Source organism: Tupaia chinensis, unplaced genomic scaffold, assembly GCF_000334495.1.
Source record: "Tupaia chinensis unplaced genomic scaffold, TupChi_1.0 Scaffold000050_1, whole genome shotgun sequence".
Classification (NCBI taxonomy): domain Eukaryota; kingdom Metazoa; phylum Chordata; class Mammalia; order Scandentia; family Tupaiidae; genus Tupaia; species Tupaia belangeri.
The window spans coordinates 153951-158824 of record NW_006159508.1 but is presented as its reverse complement, the minus strand read 5'-3'; the positions used below and the strand labels follow the sequence as shown (position 1 = coordinate 158824).

At 41.4% G+C, this 4874-nt stretch overlaps 1 long non-coding RNA gene across 1 annotated transcript in view; it reads right to left on the bottom strand.

The window, feature by feature from the left end:
- Positions 1-173: 173 nt before the first annotated feature.
- Positions 174-4874, bottom strand: part of LOC102497322 (uncharacterized) — a 124496-nt gene continuing 119795 nt past the window's right edge. Inside the window, exon 3 of the long non-coding RNA XR_333438.1 lies at positions 174-520. This is a non-coding gene — a long non-coding RNA (uncharacterized LOC102497322). The remainder of the gene's footprint in view (positions 521-4874) is intronic.

Below are 4874 nucleotides of genomic sequence, written 5' to 3'. Positions count from 1 at the left end.
GCAAAACCATGTGTTTTCTTGCCAACCTTGCAAGTTACCTTCCCTTTCCCTGTTCAAGTGATAAATTGTGAATAATAGACAACATCACTGTATCATGTATGAGTGCTCCTAAACAAAATTTTAAGTCACAGGGTTTCTGAAAGTGTTTTTGTTTTTTGGGTTTGGGTTCTTTGTTTTTTTTTTTTTTTTTTTTTTTTAGTTCCATTTGACTTTTCAGATCAAAACCGTGACTAATAGCAATGTTCAGGCCAATTGCATCCATGGTGTGCTCTTTGTTAAGAAACCTAAGCTGCAGCTTTTCTAGAATTATGTGCTCGTGCACCTCTACACATAAGCACAACTCTTCAGAACATTCACTTTTTGCCAGGTGCAGACTGACCTCTCTCATCTGCCGTATTTTACCACACAGCTCTGGTAAGCAGACGTCTTCCTGTTCAGTAGGACACGTTTCATGCCTGTTGAGCTGTTAAATTTCTTATAGCTCTTGGATTCTTGTTTAACACTCCTCCAATGTTGCTCACTGAAAAGGACAGACAATAGAAGAGGCATTAGCCACAAATCCTCCAATCAATCTTGACTGCAGAGGAATCTATGGCACTTTCTGGGTCCTGGCAGGAACTCTGGTTGACTGGGATGGCCAGATGCTTGAGTTGCACATGAAGCTTTCAGCCTGGTCTCAGTCTTTAGACTCTGAACATGTCTCACGTTCTCAGGCTTAGCAGCCCACCCACCCCAGAAAGACATCCCCCCTTCTGAGGTCAACTTGACCACTCCGCCTGTGTCTTCACCTCACTGTTCTAGAACCATCTTACGCCCAGGCCTCTGTTTTTCCCACCCACAACCCAGAACTGAAAAACATGTTTCCATGTTTCCATGTCCACTCCAAAGTGAAATGGGACCATTAGTCAAGACTTTATCAAAGCTTTCATTTTTCTGATGGTAGAACTAAGAGATGACACAGTTCTGACTTTTTGTGAGAAAGCAAGAATATGTAGATAGTTATCCCACTGGCTCTGACTTCTTAGAAAACCATTTTTCTCTCATGAGGTAGATTGGTATCAAGCACAAATACCCCTTATTAATTCTGTTTTCACTTCTTCCTCATTTCAGTTATTTCCATCATTGCTATTATACTTCTCTGGGTTAATAACAGAGCAAGGTGATGATGTTTTTAAATGTCTAACTCAAAGATGGTTCAAAATTTTAACTTACAAGTACTTGAAATTAGGATGCATGCATTGCATCCTAATAAAATTCAATGGAACTTTGTACAACTGATATTTTTTGTATTTTCCTAATTTGGATATCTTCATTCTTTCTGAGTATGAAAGTATTAATTTGCTCATTACAAAATTTCAGGTACAGGAATATATGCATGAAGTGAAAATTACCCAAAATCCCACCATCTAACAGTTTGCTATAAAATTCACTTTTAAAAGAATTACTTATTTAATTTTGTTTATTGTTATTATTATTATTTTTTAATTTGACTGGGAGAAACAGAGGGAGAAAGAGAGGGAAAATGAGAAAGTAAATTCCCAGGTCCAGGAATTGAACCATGGTCAGTCACATGGGAGTCCAGCACCTTAACCACCACACCCCCTGCCAGCACCAAAATTCACTTTTTTAAAGTGTAAAATTCAGAAGGTTTTAATATATTCACAAGTTATGCAACTATCACCATTGTCTAGTTCTAGAACTTTGTCATCACCCCCAAAGAAACCCTCAGCTCTATCAGCAGTGACTCCCCCACCACCATCCCCTCCAGTCTCTGACAACCACTTGTCTCTTTTCTGTCTCTATTGACTTCCCTATTCTGAAAATTGCATGTGTGTGTGTGCATGTGTATGTACGTACACGCATACACACCTACATTATGTAGTTCTGGTGATGAGATTCTTTCGCTTAGCACCTTATTTCCAACGCCCATCCATGTTGAGCAGTGTATTTCATTTCTGTTCCTTTCTGAGCAACATTCCATTGGATAGAAATACCACATTTTGTTTAGCCACTCATCTCATTGAAGAACATTCAGGTGGTTCCCACTACAGAACCATTATGAGTAATGCTGCCATAAACATTCATGTGTAAGATTTCGTGTAAACCTGTTTTCAATTCTCTTTGTCTAGAGAACTCATTTCCTTTTTTATACAGGGTCTTGCTATATTGCCATTTCCTATCTCAGCTTCCTGAGTAGCTGGAACTAGGCATGAGCCCCTGCACCCTGATTTTCAGGTGGGCTAGAAGTTGAACCCAGGCCCTCCATGTGGCTTTAGCTTGCTGAGTAGTAGCATCTACCAGCTCATGCTACCATAGCTGAGCCCTAAGACTTGTTTTTTTGGTTTTGTTTGTTTGTTTGTTTGTTTTAATGAGAGAGAGAAAGGACATGCAGGAAGAAATAATAGAGACAGAGAGGTAATTTTTTTTTAGAGAGAGGTTTTGGTTTTTTTTTTCACTATAGGGCACATGCACTCACCAGTCAGAGAGAGACATAGAGACAGAAAGCGAGAAATCACCCCCCAAGTGGGATGGTCACGCCGCAATCCCTTCTCCTCCATTCTCCTCTCGGGATCTTGGGCACGCATGCACACGCACCCAGCATGAGTTTTAAGCTACTGGGTCCGGGACTCAAACCGCAGCCGACCACGTGGGAGTCCAGTAACATAACCATTACGCTAACTGCTGGTCCTCAGAGAGGTAATATTTTTTGACATTGGTACACCACATCACAGTCCTCCACCCCAGTCTCCAGTTAGGACCGCAGGCATATGTCACTGTACCCCACCTGTCGAGGCTGGACTGGAATCAGAACCTGGGACTGCCACCCTGATCCAGGCACCACACAGCAGTTCCTTCCCACCCATGCTACTGTAGCTGGGCCTCCTAAATATATTTGAGTGAATAACATTCCAGACTTTTTAAGGCATATCTGTATTCACAGGTAAATATATAGAGAGACATGTTACTGTTCCCAACTATCCACTCCTCCTTCCTCCAGGAGAGTTAATAAAACCTTCAGTTTCCAAATGACTTGTAGTGCCTTCCATGGGAAGACTATCTGCCCCCCAGCCCATCATCATGACCAACTGGTCTCCTGCATGGGCCAATGGCCTGTGGCAGATGTAACACACGCCATGACTGAGTAGTGTTTGCTTCCATGCCCTCTTTGCTTCTCCTCTCTGCCATGAATAGAAGACTGCTTCTTCAGTTTGAGTTTCAGAGCAGCAGAGAGTGGGACCTGAAATACAGCCATTAACATATATATGAGAGAAGAATCAATTATTACCATAAGCCACTGAGATTTGGGGGGTCATTATTACTGCCACAAAGCTGACTAATGCATGAATAAATCATTTATCACCTGTTTTTTTTTCCCACCTAAGGATATAGCGTGGGCATCTTTATAGATGTAAACTTAAAACAGGGGTGTTATAAAAACTGAAGTCCAAATAGATGAACTGTTCCGGGTGACAAAATTAGTAAAAGAGACCAAGCCAATCGTATATCCCTATTCTGATTTGCAGCCCAGTTTTCTAATTAAATGGAAGGAGGGGCTAATCCTGGACATTTGGGTGAGATTACAGGACATTTATGAAGATCCTCATGCAATTGCATGATTGCTGGACTGAAAATTCCAAACTCACTCATGCTGTACTAATGAGTTAATGCTAATTGGAAAATTGTATTAAGCTGAAATGTGTGTGTTGTGCTTTTCACAAAATGTGTTTTGAAAGGGAGTGGGGTCGGGCAGTTATAAGAGCTAATCCTTATTCTTTATCTCTGCAGCCATTCGAGTCTGGGATCACTACTGACAAATAAGGAGTTCACTGCCTTCAATCCATTTTTCGTGCCTCACCAAACTGTCACTCTGTTTTGCATGATTTAACATAATTGCCTGCCTTTGCCCCAGAGGCTGGCTGCTTAGCCTGCAATGGGCCACCGAGAGAAGGGAATCTTGGCCAGCATCAGCCCACGCTCCGTCTGGTTTAAGGCAGTGGTTCCATCCCTTTTTCTGTCTTAAACTCATAAATAAATGACAATTTCATACAACTAACTTTCAGAAAGAAAAGATTTTGGTAAATGGCCACTGTTGTTAAGTAATCGCCAGAAGCTTATAAATGGCCATGGCTGGAGCACTCACAGCTTTCAGTCCTGATATCATCTCTAGGCGATAAACATGGCCACCAGTGGTCTTCAGAAATCTAGACCCAGCAGGCCCCTACAAGAAGAGTTTCCTTCCGTATATTACACTGAATAGGCAAAATTGAATTAGAAATAAGTTGATTTCCATACCTTCATAGAGGTGAGGATAGTTAGGGGGAAATTTTTATTGTTCTCAATTGCTTTTTTATCACCAAACTATTTGCACTTACACATAAACAGAAAACATGCTTTTAGAATGCTACAAGTTGTTAACCTTTTACACCAAATCAATTTTATATTTATGATAGCACCAGCCTTTAGAGATTATCTTAGTATGAGACTAATCCCCTCAATTTATAAACAAGAAAAATAATGCACTCAGAACTGAAAGGGCATATCCTGGGTCATAAAACAGGCAGTCTGGCTGGACTAGGCCACTGAATCCTGACTCCCCAGCCTGTCCCTTTCTCTTCCATGCCACTTCCTTAGCAAGTGTATAACCAAGAGGGAACTTATAAGACCTATTCAAGACATGAATAAGATGGCTCCACTGAATCTTCTAGGAAGTTGAACCAACCACAGAAAATACCCTGTCAGTGAGCAGGAGCCCCAGCAGGGACTGGAAACAAAGGTATCTAGTAAGATGATGGATGGAGACACACATGGGCCTTTATCTGGGTGGCTCAACTGTGAGCCCTCAAGTGTCTCCAATACTCACACTAACCCCCCCC